This window comes from Bos taurus, chromosome 2 (genome assembly GCF_002263795.3).
Source record: "Bos taurus isolate L1 Dominette 01449 registration number 42190680 breed Hereford chromosome 2, ARS-UCD2.0, whole genome shotgun sequence".
Lineage (NCBI taxonomy): Eukaryota > Metazoa > Chordata > Mammalia > Artiodactyla > Bovidae > Bos > Bos taurus.
Genome location: NC_037329.1, coordinates 18,635,799 through 18,654,234, shown reverse-complemented (window position 1 = coordinate 18,654,234; position 18,436 = coordinate 18,635,799). Strand labels below are relative to the sequence as shown.

The window sequence follows — 18,436 nt, the reverse complement described above, 5'->3', positions numbered from 1 at the left end:
GATAGACCAGCAGCCTTAATATCACCTCAGGACTTTTTACAAATGCAAATTGTGAATCTGAACTTGGAGATGGGCCCAACACTCAGACTGTAAAGAATCTGCCTGCAGTGCAGGAGACCTGGGTTCAATCCCTGGGTTGGGAAGATCCCCTGGAAAAGGGAATTGCTACCCACTCTGGTATTCTTGCCTGGAGAATTCCATGAACAGAGGAGCCTGGCGTGCTATAGTCACAAAGTGTGGGACAGGACTGAATATCTAACACTTCCAACACTCTGGGCTTAACAAGTCATGCAGGTAATTGTGATGTACACTGAAATTTGAAAACCACTGGTATACAAGCCATTTAGAGACCAACGCTTTATACCTTCTTGTTCTCCAAATCACTTAGTATTAACTTCATCTACAGAGTAGAAACTAGCTGATTAGGGCCTCTTTTGCACCCTACCTGTAGCAAGGTTGGGAGCTGGGAAGAGAAAATAGAGTGGGCAAGCAATTTCTTTTTTTAAAGGCCTAATTGCACACATCCTTCTGCTCAGATTCCATTGAGTAGAGAGAGCTGAGATGCCATGTCTAGCTGAAAAGGAGGCTGGGAATTGTAGACAGGCTGGCTGCTACTGTGAGGAGATTTGTGGAGGTGGAGCGGTAGAGGGAGTTCTGTTTCTGTAAGAAAGAAGGGGAGAATGGACACTGAAGGAGGTTTGAAATCTCATAGCAGATGGGTACAGTTTGATTTTGCATCCTAGGACTTAGTCTTGGTTTTATTACTTCATTGGCATATTGGGTGGATTCCTTGGAAAAGTCAAATAGATGAAATATGGAAGCATACAGTGCCTTGGGAAGTATTAAAGGTGCTATGGAACTGAGTGATGTAGGTCAGACAGAGAAGGAGAAGTAGTGTATGATATCCCTTATAAATGGAATCTAAAAAGAAATAATTGGAAAAGGAAATGGCAACCCACTCCAGTGTTCTTGCCTGGAGAACCCCATGGACAGATGAGCCTGGCAGGCCATGGTCCATAGGGTTGCAGAGAGTTAGACATGACTGAAGCGACCAGGCACTCATGCACAAAAAGAAATGATACAAACAAACTTACTTACAAAATGCAAGGAGAGTCAGAGACTTAGAGTATGAACTTATGGTGGCCTGGACATATTGCCATATATGACCCAGCAATCCCACTGCTGGGCATACACACCGAGGAAACCAGAATTGAAAGAGACATGTGTACCCCAATGTTCATCACAGCACTGTTCATAATAGCCAGGACATAGAAGCAACCTAGATGTTCATCAGCAGATGAATGGATAAGAAAGCTGTGGTACATATACACAATGGAGTATTACTCAGCCATTAAAAAGAATACATTTGAATCAGTTCTAATGAGGTGGATGAAACTGGAGCCTATTATACAGAATGAAGTAAGCCAGAAAGAAAAACACCAATACAGTATACTAACGCATATATATGGAATTTAGAAAGATGGTAACAATAACCCTACATGTGAGACAGCAAAAGAGACACAGATGTGTAGAACAGTCTTTTGGACTCTGTGGGAGAGGGAGGGGGGGGATGATTTGGGAGAATGGCATTGAAACATGTATAATATATAAGAAACGAATCACCAGTCCAGGTTCGATGCATGATACTGGATGCTTGGGGCTGGTGCACTGAGATGACCCAGAGGGATGGTACGGGGAGGGAGGTGGGAGGAGGGTTCAGGATGGGGAACACGTGTACACCCATGGTGGATTCATGTTGATATATGGCAAAACCAATACAATATTGTAATTAGCCTCCAATTAAAATAAATATATATTTTTTTAAAAATGGATAACCAACAAGGACCTACTATACGTAGCACATGGAACTCTGCTCAATGTTATGTGGCAGCCTGGATGGGAGGAGAATTTGAAGGAGAATGTATACATGTATATCTATGGCTGAGTCTCTTTACAGTTCACTTGAAACTGTCACAACATCGTTTGTTAATCGACTATGCGCTGTGCTGTGCTCAGTCGCTCAGTCACGTCCTACTCTTCATGACCCCATGGACTGTAAGCCCACCAGGCTCCTCTCTCCATGGGGATTCTCCAGGCAAGAATACTGGAGTGAGTTGCCATGCCCTCCTCCAGAGGATCTTCCTGATCTAGGGCTCGAACCCAGGTCTTCCACATTGCAGTCAGATTCTTTAACATCTGCACCACCAGGGAAGCCCAAGAAGACTGGAATGGGTAGCCTATCCCTCCTCCAGGGGATCTTCCTGACCCAGGAATTGAACCGGGGTCTCCTGCAATGCAGGAGCTATCAGGGAAGCCCCTAATCAGCTATACCCCAATACAAATTAAAAAATTTTTTAAAAAATAAAGTGGCTATGAAATATGTGTAAACTTGAAAGATGCCAGAGAGCATATGAGTCACTAAGATTATCCTTGACCATCCTCCTTTGAAGCGGAAAAGGCTTGATGTGGCACACTGGTGGAAGGAAAAACTTACCCTTAGGTATGATTGTTCAAAGAATGAATATATAACTGTCCCAATTGCATCCTGTAGAGATAATTGCCATTAACACTTTGGAGTGTCCACTAGCTAGACTATAAAGATTTTTAATGGAATTATACTTTCTTGCTCTTTTGTAATCTGCCTTTCCCATCTAACTCATACCACGAGTACATTTTGTACCGATAATATAGATGTGCATTGTTGAAGACTACATAGCATCCTGTAAGTTAATCATTTCCTATTGTGGGGATATTTCCATTGCTTGTACTTTCTGTTTTATAATTAGCACCACAGTGAATATTTGTGTGCATTTCCACCTACAACAGTTCATCCATCCGTGGTCCTTTCCCCACCTCCTCACCATCTATAACATCCTGTTAAATCTCTGTAAATTGAATAAGCATATTTAATAAATTTAAACAAATAAGAGGTTATTCTTTGTTCAAATTTACACATCTTTGACATTCATTTTAGAGTTTCTCAAACTGTGCTCCCATCGCCTGTGAACTGGACACTGGTGTTCTGGGGTTCAGAGCCTTAAACTGGGTAAAACAATAGTTAACTGTTCTCACTTCACAGACAGAATAAATCACAGCACAGCTTTCCTGTATTTGAAGTTTTTCCTGTATGTTTTCCTTAAATGTTTACCATGTTGTACTGTTTGCCTGTTCTCGAGTCTACCCTAAGATAACTTGGTATCACATAAAGATGTATATTGCCTTTAGATTTATTTTATCGTTACTTTATGGTGCTTTCTCACGAGTATCTTCACTTCAAAGAGATAAGCTGGGAAACCTCTAATCCAAGAGGCATAGGGCACTGTGGCTAAGGGCAGGGGAAGGCTCCAGATTCCGAGCACTTGTATTTGAGTCCTAGCTTTCCCCTCCCAGCTGTATGATCTTGGAAAAGTCGTTGAATCTATCAGAGCCTCAGTTTCCTCAGATGTAAAATGGAGTATAGTATTTATGTTATAAGGTGGTTGTGATGGTTAAATATGAAGATTAATAGTACCCTTGTCACAGCTCAGTAAGCAATTACTAGCTACTAATTTTATTTTCTCATAGAGAAGGAAACTGAGTTACCTAGCTCATTACTCTCAGAGTTTAAATAACATATTACGTTTGCTTTTTGTTTCTATTGTCTTAAATCACATGGGGACATTGTTCTTTATTTCCAGAACGCTGAGTTTCTGCTCAGCCCAATACTTTTTTCTGGATTAACAGCTTCAGACTGGTCTTTCAAAAATCGCCCAGCAACACCCCTATTTAGAACCTTTCCGTTCAGTGTAGTGGAAGCAGGGCATGCCCCTGTGCCGCAGGTCTTCTTGTTCAGCTGCTGTGAGAAGGTTCACAGTGACTCAGCACTCCTGATTTTTTTTAACTATCAGATAATTTTTAATTGCAACTAACATGGGATAACAAATCATTATATAAGAAAGATTTCCTAATGACTTGACTAGAAACTGTCATGGTATACTGCCTGGGATGTGTTCATTTTCATAACATTAGGAATTGTAAATGATTATTTTTCACATTTTATAATTTTTCAAGCAACCTAAAATAGCTGATTCAAGAAACCAGTTTAATAGTCCGAGTGTAAAAATAACAAGACTTACTTCTTCAATCTTTAAGTTTGGAATCAGGGTCTTCCCTTTAAGAAAAATAATTGAGAAAATACTCAAAAAAAAAAATCCTTGAATTAGCCTTAGAAGTGAAATACACCATAGAAGTGAAATTTAGAAATCAGATAACAACCACTTCCATTGAATTTCTAATTCTTGTAAAATGGCCTTGCTCTCTGAAAGTTTATAGCCATTTCCACATGGCACTAGTGGTAAAGAACCTGCCTAGCAATGCAAGACATGAAGAGACCTGGGTTCGATCCCTAGGTTGGGAAGATCCTCTGGAGGAGGACATGGCAACCCCTCCAGTATTCTTGCCTGCAGAATTCCCATGGACAGAGGAGCCTGAGGGACTATGGTCCATAGTGTCACAAAGAGTCGGATACAACTGAAGTGACTTCGCACACACACATGAAAATAACAAGACATACTTCTTTTGAAATTAGGGCTTCCCCTTTAAGAAAAATAAAGAGAAAATACTCAGAAGGAATCCTGGATTTGGCTTCAAGGATTCCTGTAAAATGGCCTTGCTCTCTGAAAGTTTGTAGCCATTCCCATCTGTTTTGTTTGGCCTTATTTTATCATGGCTGCTTCCTCTGAATTGGTCAAGGCTTCTCAGTGGGGTGTGAGTTTCAGTGTTAATCCATCTATAGTAACTGGAATTACTGTGGACATTATTGTATACTCTAGTTGGTTGTTAGAATGTTTGGTGTCAAATTAAAAACTTTATCAGAAGCCCGAGCTCCTAATTTCTCTGACATTTTCAGAGCAGACCTGGGGTATCCCTGATCTGGGAATGTAAGGTGGTGATGATGTGGTGGGGGCAGTGGCAGCTGGATATTCAGTAGTTATAGCATGAGTTCTAACATCACAGGAGCTCTGGCCATGGACTAGCTAGTAAATCTCTCTCTTTACCCATCTTTCATAACAGTACCTACCTCATGGGTTGTATATATTAAGAAAGATGATCCACTTATGATGAGATTATTAGCACAGTATCTGGCACCATAGTAATTCCCTTATGATTGCTATTAATTAAGTAGTATTATTATTCACAATAATTGAGCCACTGAAAATACTCATGCTGGCATACTATTTTATATATTGAGGCAATTCCTTAGTGCCAGTCTTCTTTTCCCTATAACTCTATTAAGCTTTTGAATAATACTAGTCATAAAGCCTTAAAAACTAATATTTGTTCAGTATTACATTAATAGGAGAAAATGGAAATATTTTCATAACAGTTCTTAACGTTAACTACTGCATATGTTTGAAGTCATATAATTTACTCAGTTTCTATGATGTATGTCATAATATAACTTCAGAAAGTGAAATGGTAATAATAATGACCACAGCAATAAACATCTGAATTAATATGAAGAGAATCCCTATGCCATTCAGGTTAACATTGTTGAAGATTTCATAAGTTGTGAGTTGTCAAGCTTTGCTGGATGATAACTCTTTAAAATAAATACTATTTCAGGTTGAAGTATAACTCACCAGCATGTTATCAGTGTGATAGCTAGACAGACAGGTAGTCATTTAAAAAATTTTTTTGTTTTGAGATAATTATAGATTTACAGGAAGTTGCCTAAAAATGTACAGGGAGGCCCTGTGTATCTGTCTCTCAGGTTTCCTTAGGGACCATCTTACATGACTACAGTATAAAGCAAAACCAGGAAATGACATTGATGGCAATCCACAGAGTTTATTCATATATGCAAATATTAATAATTTTCCAGTCTATAACTTGTCTTTTCATCCTCTTCAAGGGGTCTTTTATAGAGCAAACATTTTTCATTTTGGTAATGTTCAATTTATCAGTTTTTCCTTTTTATAATATAGGGTCAGGTTTCTCAAAAGGTGATCTGCACGTCACCTGCCTTGGAATCATCTGAAGTACTTGTCACAAAGCCCATCTGCTTGGGCCTCACCCCAAATACTCTGAATCAGATTCTCAGGAATGCAGTCTGGTAGTCTGTTTAATTTAAGAAGCTCCTTTCTCAAAAGGTGATCTGCACGTCACCTGCTTTGGGATCATCTTAAGGACTTGTCACAAAGCCCATTTGCTTGGGCCCCACCCCAAATACTCTGAATCAGATTCTCAGGAATGGAGTCTGGTAGTCTGTTTAATTTAAGAAGCTCCGTAAAACCTGAGAACCACTGATTCAGAGTTTGGCCTTGGGTTTTTTCCTTTTTGCTCTACCTTGTCTATAGGTTGTCCATTACCTCTTATATTGTCAGATACGTGTGGATAACTTCTGCACAACCTCTCTAATGAGCTCCAGAATTGCTGCCTTGCTGGATACTCTCTGCTACTGTACACAGAAAGTCTTTAATAAATATATTATTGGATAGGTGGGCTGCTGTGAGTAAGATGTAGTAGAATAAAAACCATCCTAGGAAATGGCAGTCTACTCCAGTATTCTTGCCTGGAAAATTCCAGGGACAGAGGAGCCTGGTAGGCTACAGTTCATGACGTCACAAAGAGTCAGACATGACTGAGCACATTATAATGTTATAATTATTATTTATAGATTGTCTGTCAAAAAGCCTAGGCACTGGTCTTGGTGTTTAAAATTACTTAATTATATAATATTTGGGGGGGGACGTTTAGTTATAGAAATCTATAAATGGATATTTTTTTATACATACACACACACACACACACACATACACATATGTATATAGTCTTGGGGATATCTGCCTAACAGAAGCAAAAGATATTAAGAAGAGGTGGCAAGAGTACATGGAAGAACTAAACAAAAAATATCTTAATGACCCAGATAACCACGATGGTGTGATCATTCACCTAGAGCCAGACATCCTGGAACGTGAGGTCAAGTGGGCCTTAGGAAGCATCATTATGAACAAAGCTAGTGGAGGTGATGGAATTCCAGTTGAGCGCTAGTGGAGGTGATGAACTGCAATTGAGCTATTTCAAATCCTAAAAGATGATGCTGCGAAAGTGCTGCACTCAATATGCCAGCAACTTTGGAAAACTCAGCAATGGCCACAGGACTGGAAAAGATCAGTTTTCATTCCAATCCCAAAGAAAGGCAATGCCAAAGAATGCTCAAACTACTGCACAATGTATTCATCTCACATGCTAGCAAAGTAATGCTTAAAATTCTGCAAGCCAGGCTTCAACAGTACGTGAACCATGAACTTCCAGATGTTTAAGCTGGTTTTAGAAAAGTCAGAGGAACCAGAGGTCAAATTGCCAACATCCGTTGAATCATCAAAAAAAGCAAGAGAGTTCCAGAAAAACATCTATTTCTGCTTTATTGATTACGCCAAAGCCTTTGACTGTGTGGATCACATCAAACTGGAAAATTCTGAAAGAGATGGGAATACCAGACCACCTGACCTGCCTCCTGAGAAATCTGTATGCAGGTCAAGAAGCAATAGATAGAACCAGACATGGAACAACAGACTGGTTCCAAATTGGGAAAGGAGTACGTCAAGGCTGTATATTTTCACCCTGCTTATTTAACTTATATGCAGAATACATCATGCGAAAAGCCAGGCTGGATAAAGCACAAGCTGTAATAAAGATAGCCAGGAAAAATAGCAATAACCTGAGGTTATTGAGATATGCAAATGATACTACCATTATGGTAAAAAGCAAAGAAGAACTAAAGAGCCTCTAGATGAAAGTGAAAGAGGAGAGTGAAAAAGCTGGCTTGAAACTCAACATTCAAAAAACGAAGATCATGGCATTCAGTCCCATCACTTTATCGCAAATAGATGGGGAAACAGTGGAAACAGTGACAGATTTTATTTTCTTAGGCTTCAGAATCACTGCTGATGGTGACTGCAGCCATGATATTAAAAGACGCTCGCTCCTTGGAAGAAAAGCTATGACCAACCTAGAGAGCATATTAAAAAGCAGAGACATTACTTTGCCAACAAAGGTCTGTATAGTCAAGCTATGGTTTTTCTAGTTAGTAGTCATGTATGGACGTGAGAGTTGGAATATAAAGAAAGCTGAGCTCTGAAGAGTTTGATGCTTTTGAACTGTGGTGTTGGAGAAGACTCTTGAGAGTCCTTTGGACTTAAAGGAGATCCAACCAGTCAATCATAAAGGAAATCAGTCCTGACTATTTATTGGAAGGACTAATGCTAAAACTGAAGCTCCAATACTTTGGCCACCTAATGCAAAGAGCCAACTCATTAGAAAAGACCCTGATGCTGGGAAGGATTGAAGTGGGAGGAGAAGGGGATGCCAGGAGATGAGATGATTGGATAGCATCACTGAGTTGATAAACATGAGTTTGAGCAAGCTCCGGGAGTTGGTGATGGACAGGGAATCCGGCGTGCTGCCTGCCGTCTGTGGGGTCTCAAAGAGTTGAACACAACTGAGCCACTGAACTGAACTGATTTGTACCTTCTCTTCAATTCATTGGAGCAGATAATTTGATGCACTTTTTATTTGGAGAAAAATTTATATCACTTGAATATCTGTATTCCTGAGGCTTAACAGTGTAATATTTAGATGTCTGGTTGCTGTTTTTAAAAATTTAAACTGGTTCAGTTCAGTTGCTCAGTCGTGTCCGACTCTTTGCGACCCCATGAATTGCAGCACGCTAGGCCTCCCTGTCCATCACCAACTCCCGGAGTTCACCCAACCTCTTGTCCATTGAGTTGGTGATGCCATCCAGCCATCTCATCCTGTGTTGTCCCCTTCTCCTCCTGCCCCCAATCCCTCCCAGCATCAGAGTCTTTTCCAATGAGTCAACTCTTCACATGAGGTGGCCAAAGTATTGGAGTTTCAGCTTCAGCATCAGTCCTTCCAAAGAACACCCAGGACTGATCTCCTTCAGGATGGATTGATTGGATCTCCTTGCAGTCCAAAGGACTCTCAAGAGTCTTCTCCAACACCACAGTACAAAAGCATCAATTCTTCGGCGCTCAGCTTTCTTCACAGTCCAACTCTCACATCCATACATGACCACTGGAAAAGCCATAGCCTTGACTAGACGGACCTTTGTTGGCAAAGTAGTGTCTCTGCTTTTGAATATGTGCTATCTAGGTTGGTCATAACTTTCCTTCCAAGGAGTAAGCGTCTTATAATTTCATGGCTGCAGTCACCATCTGCAGTGATTTTGGAGCCCAGAAAAATAAAGTTAGCCACTGTTTCCACTGTTTCCCCATCTATTTCCCATGAAGTGATGGGACCAGATGCCATGATCTTAGTTTTCTGAATGTTGAGATTTAAGCCAACTTTTTCACTCTTCTCTTTCACTTTCATCAAGAGGCTCTTTTGTCCTTCTTCACTTTCTGCCATAAGGGTGGTGTCATCTGCATATCTGAGATAATTGCTATTTCTCCCGGCAGTCTTGATTCCAGCTTGTGCTTCTTCCAGCCCAGCGTTTCTCATGATGTACTCTGCATAGAAGTTAAATAAGCAGGGTGACAATGTACAGCCTTGACATACTCCGTTTCCTATTTGGAACCAGTCTGTTGTTCCATGTCCACTTCTAACTGTTGCTTCCTGACCTGCATATAGGTTTCTCAAGAGACTACTTTATTTTTTTAATGAAATTCTCATTTGGTGTTTTCTTCTAAATGAATTGCTCACGTTTCTAGCTGTTGTAGTCCCTTAAAAATTAAATTGTTCTTTTAAGATGCTAGTACATGCTGGAACAGGCCTCATGCTAAAAGACAGCAGCCAAAATGATGAAATGAAACTGTTTCTTGTATCTTCATCTTGGAAGAAAATGATAAATTTAGGGAACAGTGCTTAATGATGTTTGTATCTACAGACAGGTAGAGTCCAGAAGGCAAGAAATTAAAGCTAATGTTGCCTTGATTGTGGAGCTGGATCCAGTCATCACCATGTTAGAGAGTAGCGATAACTGTGGTGGTGATGTACCTCCTGTCATAAGGAATATTAAGTGCTGTTCTATCATGATACCATCTTCTTGCATGTGCAGCTCTCAGGGGAGTTTGATGTCAGAGAGGTTTGAGTTCCATGTGGGCCAGCTAACCCTGGCGACACAATCTCCACTAACTTCAGATGGCCGTGTCACTGATGTGTGCTGTGGGATACACAAGGAGATCAAGTGACACTGTGATCAGTGAACCTTAACAGAGATAATACTGATCAGTAAGTGATCTCTGAAGACTGATGCTGGGGGGAATATATTAAGGATGGTGCAATGTAAGATGCAGTCCTTCCTGCCCCTACTGGATGTCAGAATTCGTCTACAGCCATGGCTTTGTCTTGGACCTCATCATAATTTGAAACAATTTATCCTCCAACATATGAGACCCCAAAGAGTTACTATCTTTGACCTTGGCTTCCTACCACTCTTTCTCCCTTCATTCTTCCTCCTACCCAACTGGGTGTCTGTCCGTCCCGTGGCACCCAGCCTCCTTTCTGTCTTCTCAGCTCATCTTCTTTTGGCATCATTACCATAGCCTGCATATCATGTAAGCCAACTCAGCACGGCTGCCTAGTTTTCTTACCTCTTGTCCTTCAGTGATCCATCTGGCCAGTCCTGACCTTGAGAAAGCTCTGTCATTCTGCTTTGCTTTTCATTTCCATTATCATCAAGTTTCCCTTGTAGCCTGCTCACCACTCCTTATCTCCATTTTATCACTATTCAGTCGGTCATGAATCAGGCTTCTGACACCACCCGTTACTGAAAATACTCTTAGAGGACCACACTGCTCTTCTGGCAGCCAAATCCAGTGAATGGCCTTTGCTCAGTTACTTAGTTTTTTGCAGCTTTGACACTGTAGCCTCATCTTTAATTGTATCCATGGACAGAGGAGCCTGGAAGGCTGCAGTCCATGGGGTCGCGAAGGGTCGGACACGACTGAGCAACTTCACTTTCACTTTCCACTTTCATGCACTGGAGAAGGAAACGGCAACCCACTCCAGTGTTCGTGCCTGGAGAATCTCAGGGACGGGGGAGCCTGGTGGGGCTGCCATCTATGGGGTCGCACAGAGTCGGACACGACTGAAGCGACTTAGCAGCAGCAGCAGCATTTGAAAAGACCCTGATGTTGGGACGGATTGGGGGCGGGAGGAGAAGGGGACGACAGAGGATGAGATGGTTGGGTGGCATCACCGACTCAATGGACATGGGTTTGGGTGAACTCTGGGAGTTGGTGATGCCTGGGGTGCTGAGGTTCATGGGGTCGCAAAGAGTTGGACACGACTGAGCAACTGAACTGAATTATGTATTCTTTTGGGTCTACTCCTGTCTCCCTGTTTCCTTTCGATCTCCTTTCTCCGATACTTTCTAAATTCGGGGACTGTCGACCATGTAATCCTCAGCTGTGTTCTTTTTCACAGTTCTTATCCCTTCTCATGTCTCTTCGGGTCACTGCTGCATGGATGACTTCTAAATATAGATTCCATCTCAGCTGAACTCTAGGCTTATGTGTCCTTTTGCCTTTTGGCGATCTCTGCTTGATCTTCTACATGACGCATGAAACACAGTATGTTTTAAAACATACTATATGTGTATTTGACAACAAACTCCTGGGACTTCCCTGGCAGTCCAGTGGTTAGGACACTGCACTTCAGCTGCAGGGGGCATGGGTTTGATTCCTGGTTGAGGAACTAAAATCCTGCATGCCACATGGTGTGACCAAAACATAGGAAGAAAATATGTAAGTAAAACTTCTTCCCCTTCCTTCTTTCACTGATTCCTGTTAATGGGCCCACAGTCCTTTATTTCAGTGGTTCCCAAATGTTTTTGTTTGCACACTGCAACAGTATATAGTTTTGTGCATGTTATTTCCAAAATATGATACTTGTTAATAAATATTATATGTGTATGATAATATTCTTATAAAACTTAGGAAATAGAAATTTTACAAAGATTATGGAAGATGAAATTAATATTTAAAATTTTAATAGTAAAATTTTTGTTCTCTCTAAAAATTACTAATAATTTAATATGCTTCATTTTTTAAAATCCAGATTTAATACCTTGTTATATAGAAATTTGAGTACCGTTTATTTTGATTGTTGATTTTAGTGTTTTAGTTGAAAAAGATATCCTACAAATACATGTGAATTCAAATAGAAGAAGTATATTTTAGCTATACTTGTGCTTAGTCACTCAGTCATGTCCAACTCTTTGTGGCCCCACGAACAGTAGCCCACCAGGCTCCTCTGTCCATGGGATTCTCCAGGCAAGAACGCTAGAGTGGGTTGCCATTTCCTTCTATATTTATGAACTCATAATTCTTGAATAGAATGATGGTTGTCAGGGACTGGGGAGGAAGGCACAGGAATTATTATTTAAAAGAGTACAGAGTTTCAGTTTTGCAGCATAAAAAGAGCCTGGAGGTGGATGATTGCACAACAGTGTCAATGTCCTGAATGCCCCTGCTGTGTACACTTAAAAAGGTAAATTTTATGTTTTTATGTTTTTACAACTAAAAACAATAATTTGCCATAAAAAGGAACACGTTTGAGTCAGTTCTAATGAGGTGGATGAACCTAGAACCTATTATACAGAGTGAAGTGAGTCAGAAAGAGAACGATCAGTACTGTGTTCTAACACATATATACGGTATCTAGAAAAATGTAACTGAAGAATTTACTTACAGGGCAACAGTGGAGAAACAGACATAGAGAACAGACTTATGGACATGGGGAGAGGGGAGGAGAGGGTGAGATGTATGAAAAGAGTAACATGGAAACTTACATTACCAAATGTAATGTAACTTGCTGTATGGCTCAGGAAACTCACATAGGGGCTCTGTATCAACCTCGAGGGGTGGGGTGGGGAGGGAGATGGGAGGGAGTTTCAAAGGGAGGAGATGTATATATACTTATGGCTGATTCACATTGAGGTTTGACAGAAAACAGCAAAATTCTGTAAAGCAATTATCCTTCAATAAAAAATAAATAAATTTCTTAAAAAAAATACTTAACTGAGAACCAATCATATAATAAGCACATAATAAAAGTTATTGTTATTTCTGTACCACTATCCTTGGTAATCATTTCCACAGGCCCATTCATACTTCTCAAACAGTGTCCTAATTTTGATTCAGTAATTGATCACCCTACCCATTGGTTCAATAATTGATCACATAGTTCCTTATACATACTAGGCACTTAGAAAACAATTATTGAATAAATGATGTGACAGCAATGGATTACACTTGCTTCTTACTTTTTTCTTTTTACTTTAGGGACCTAATTCTATGACCATGGGCATGGCTTGTGATTAAATATTTAATCCATTTTGATTTGATACTTTAAATGTACTAGTGACATTCTGCATGGATACATACTCATGGCAGAAGTTTATATTTAAGGCAATTAAGCGCATAAAGCACAGATAGGCTTTTTACTCCAGAAATTGTTACTTCATACTGTTTATTGGTCATTTTAAGTTTTATTTTGTGCCTTTAAAAAACATGTCTGATAAAATTGTGCCAAATTAACATGATTGCCTTGGATAAGAGTAGCTTTCAGATGATTTTAAAATATATCTTATGAAAGAGTGATTGAGAAGCTATCTTTTAAAGTAGGTTAGATATGGAAAATGTGCGTTCCCTATAAGAAAAGGGAACGCTTAAGTCTTAATCTTCCGCAGCTAAGACTCCCCGTTTTACTTGCCTGCGTAACAGCATTTGACTCTTCTAATCTCATTTGACAAAGTACCTGCCTGTTCTTTCTTTCCTGAGCAGCTGTCTAGCTCAGCAGCCGCGTTCCAGTAAAATGTAATCTCACTTCCCACATCACTCCTGGCTTCACTGTCTGCTCTCCTTTCTCCTCCCTTTCGCCAGGAATCAGCGGATGTGGATGACGTCATTTTTTCCTTCGGCCGTCTGGCTGGTGTTAAATGTCGCCCTGCCCGAAGTCAAGAGAGACGAGCCTGCTTCTTTAGCGGTTTTTGCTCCTATTTCAATCGGTGGAAGTTTTGAATGAACAAAAAATTTGAATCATGGAAATTTAGTTAAAAGCAAACAAAGATCAACCCAGGTGTCAGAGTTGAATGAATTAGAAGTTCCTGTAACCTGAGATCATAAACCAGTGGCTCATGGAAACAGTGATTGGTACCATCTTGTGAGGTTTTTCAAAATGCTACTAGTTGGCCACAATGGAAGTAGGATGTTAATGCCATAAGTTTTTATCAAAGAGATGTTACATGAGCTCACTTAATCATCTAAGCCCTGTCTTAAACATTAAAAAAAAAAAAACCTATCATTTTAAGGTTTTTCTATACTTAGAGCTGAGAAACAATATATACAATATATAGACACATAAAGCCTTCAAAAATGTACTTGCATTTTCAGATATAAAATTTATTTATAAATAAATAATAAATAATATTATATATTTTAGTACTATATAAATATACATATGGGGCTTCCCAGGTGGTGCTAGTAGTAAAGAACCTGCCTCCCAGGGCAGGTAGACATAAGAGACCCTGGTTCACTCCCTGGGTCGGGAAGATCCCTTGCAGAAGGACATGGCAGCCCACTCCAGTATTCTTGCCTAGAGAATCCCATGGACAGAGGAGCCTGGTAGGCTTTGGTCCATGGGGTCACAAGGAGTAGAACATGACTGAAGTGACTTAGCACCCTTGTAATGCTATATAAGTATATAATTTATAAGCTATATAAAATTGATAACATAAAAATTTATAAAATCTACTACCCCGTGTAGCTGGTACATTTCAAAGACTTCTTCGCTTTCTCAGGATATAAATTGCTCTACTGGAGAATGAGCATTGTTCACAGTTCTTAAGAGAGGACCTATGTATCCATCTCCTTGGTTTGCTCCTTGGCAGGGAATGGACTGTGTCTGGAAGTGAGTGTGTGTGCGTGTGCGTGCGTGTGCATGTGTGTGTGTGTGCATGTGTGTGTGTTAGTCACTCAGTTGTATCCAGCTCTTCGTGACCCCATGGACTGTAACCTACCAGGCTCCTTTGTCCATGGGATTCTCCAGGCAAGAATACTGGAATGGGTTGCCATTTCCTTCTCCAGGAAGTGAGTGAAAGGGTGGGAATGACTCCTTCAAAGGAGGCTGGACAACCTTTACCTGATGTAGCTACTAACCTAGATCTTAAGAATGAAATGCCACATGTGTTACACTTCTGTTTCATATTATCCCAGCATTTACTTAACATTTCTACCTGGAGATACCACAGATATCTTTAACTTTTTAACAGTTTGGTCAAAACCAGCCTTACTCATTGGCTAAGCCTGTGCCTCTGTCCTCGTGTGAGATAGCTCCCCATTCAGTTAGTTGCTCCAGTCAGAAACCAGGGATCTTGTTTGCTGCCTCAATCGCTCACTGCTCTCCTGCACCCTATTGAGCAATCCTATCCATTCATCTCCGAAATATATCCCAAGCTCATCTTCTTCTCCCATTTCCATTGCCATAGCTTCCCCATTTCTTATCCTTCTCCATCCATTCTTTTAAAAATACAAGTCCCATTCTGTCTGTACCCTGTTTGAAGCATTTCACTGCCTTCTGTTGCACTAGGAAGTGAAAACGACAAAGCAAAATGCAGATCCTTTGTTTGGCTCTGAATATTTGGTTCCTACCTAGGAGCGTCACTTCATTTCACTCCCTCCTGTCCTGGCATACTCTGCTCAAGCTCCACTGGTCTCTTTTCGGGTCTGTAGTATGCCCAGCTCTTTCTTGCCTCAGAACCTTTGCACATGCTGTTCTTTTAGCTAGAGTTTCCCCTCCCACTTTGACCTTCAGTTTTTAGCTTAAATTGCTAATTCCTCCAAGAAGCCATCTTCTCCTCTCGAGTTGAATTCAGTCCCTGTTACTTATTTCTCATAGTACCATATCTTTTCCTTCTAGTATTTAATGTTTATAATCATATGCTTAGCTGTTTAATTTTTTAATCTCTCTCCCCCATCAGACCATAAGTCCATGAGAAAAAGGTCTATTTGGTGTATCACCATATCCCTGATCCCTAACATTGTCTGGCATGTAATAGAGGCTTAATATATTGCATAAGTGGCCAAGTGAATGTCTTCAATAAAAAGAGGATAATAATAACCTCACATTGCTAACATTTCCCCCTTAGAGTTAGAGGTAGAAAGTTGATGGCTCTCTTGAATTAAAGGCATTCAGTAGCTGGTGCTACTGCTTCTGTATGCTCTTAGAGTTTCATGTGATTATGAATATCCTGCTATTTCTATTCAAAGAGAGACTACCACTTATGCTTATTTCATGGTTCCTGACACTTGGTTAACAATTTAATTTTAAATCACTACTGAGATTTGCCTCGAATGGAAAAAATAATTTTATCCAGGTTGTTTAAAATGTATGAGCCTTACTGTACTGCGTAGAACAGCAAAAATAATTTGCTGCTTTGGTTGTGAAATAAAAACTTATTTCTCTGCATGTGTTATTTCTTCCCCCTACCTAGTGTAAGTAACAGATCCAGTATTATCTCCATAATAAGATTTTGATTGAATGGTAGGTAAGGCTCTAGCCTAAGCCATATTAAAATGTACTTTTCCAGAGTATGCTTCGTTTCAGGGCTAAAGGGGATGCAAATGGGAAGTGACATGATGGATTTGACTGCAGCAACTTCTTACTTGGTGATTTGGCAGAACTAGAGCGTGTCTTCCACTCCCTGTGGGTTTCTGCCACTTGAGGGGCTGTGTGGAGGAGTGCCTGTCTCCTTGATCAGCTGGGAGGTAGTGGTTGAATTTTCTCTAGATGTCTTTTCTAGATCCATTGGCTGAGTATGCTTGGAATATGATTGCTTACTGTTTTCTTCTTAATTAAAAAAAAATCGTTGTAACATATGGAAGGCTTTTCATAATTGCACTTCTGCTAATTTGAAAATGCTGTTACAAAGCACTTTCTGTTGTTTGCTAGGAGTCTTACTAAAAACTCAGGCTGGGAACTGAGTTTAGGGATGGTGGTGTCCCTGTGTAGCCCTGAGGGACGTGGAAAACAACGCAGTCTCACACTGTCGTGAGGAGCAGGCTAGTGTTAGTCCAAGTCAGTGCGTGGTGACCTGGGTACAAAATACTCTGTTAAACCCTGTGTGGAATGCACAGAGGTTGAACTAATCCTCCTTTAGTGAGAAATAAGTATACATGGAATAATAAAAGCCAACGATTTATCCCTGGGGCTGTTCTGTCTTTTAAGGTTCATCTGCATACATGCCGCGTTTTGGGGCCTTGAAGCGATCCTATGAAGTAGGTGGGGAGTGTGTGTGACTCATAGGGTTCTGCCTAGTTTACTGATGGCAAAACTGAGCTTCAGATGATTTACGACATGTTCGTGGGTATATAGGTGGTAAGTGGCAGGACCAGCACACAAAGCCGTGTCTTAGGCTCTAAGCTCCCAGCCTAAAATTCCATAGAACAGGCCTATAGGAGTTCAAAGAAGGGGAACATGTTCATATGCCCGGGCACCCTGCACAGACCCCGTCCTCCTTGCTCTCACAGGTTTGGAAGAGACCTCGAAAGCCTCCGTCTAGACCCTGACCCCTTCCTCTCTTGCTCTACCAGTTCTGTCCTCTTTTGGTGTTTCTATAGTTCTGACCAGAAGGGGGTGACAGGATGAGATGGTTGCATGGCATCACTGACTCAATGGACGTGAATTTAGGCAAGCTCCGGGAGATGGTGAAGGACAGGGAAACCTGGCGTGCTGCAGTCCATGGGGTCGCAAAGAGTCAGACACGACCGAGCGACTGAACAACAGTAATGGTTCTGCCCTTTCCACTGGTTCTCTCCTGTCTGTCTTCTCCAAGTTTTTCTCTTGATCCAGCTTCCCCTTCCTGTCACCATCCTCTGCCTCCCTTCTTCCCCCAACTGCAAGAGCATGTCCTAAATCTCCTGTGTGAATGCCATTCACCCTTCAGCCTGAAAGTTCCTTATCAGTAAGATCTCCAGCGGTGTCTGCGTTCTTGTCCTCGGCCCTTCCTCTCTTTGGTCTGCCTGGAGACTGCCTCAGTGGGCCAGCCGCCGTTTTCTGAGGGTCTCCTCTTGCGGTTTGAACTCAGGGCGCCTGCTGCAGCTCTGTCTTCCAGTGCTCTTCCTCTCCTCTACCCCTTAAGTATTGACACTGAAGGTCTGGGTATCAAGTTGTCCTCTGAGGCATAAGAACCGAGTTATCCACAGCCATCTCTTCACGTCCAGCGGCTGCCCCTATCAACCAAAAGATGACCATCTCTAGCATCTCCAGTTCCTGTGCTCTCCTGGGGTTCCGATCTCCACATATCATACCACACGATGCCCAGAATGGAGCAGAAATTCTTTCCATCTATTATGGAATCCTTCCCCCGTTTCCCCAAAATAGCAGCCTTGGTGGCATCTTTATGTGGGGTTATCGGGAAACCCTGATACTC

General features: G+C 41.1%; 1 protein-coding gene across 20 annotated transcripts in view; it reads left to right on the top strand.

Moving 5' to 3' along the window:
* OSBPL6 (oxysterol binding protein like 6) overlaps positions 1-18,436 on the top strand; it is a 219,020-nt gene that overhangs the window by 42,508 nt on the left and 158,076 nt on the right. The window lies entirely within an intron of this gene.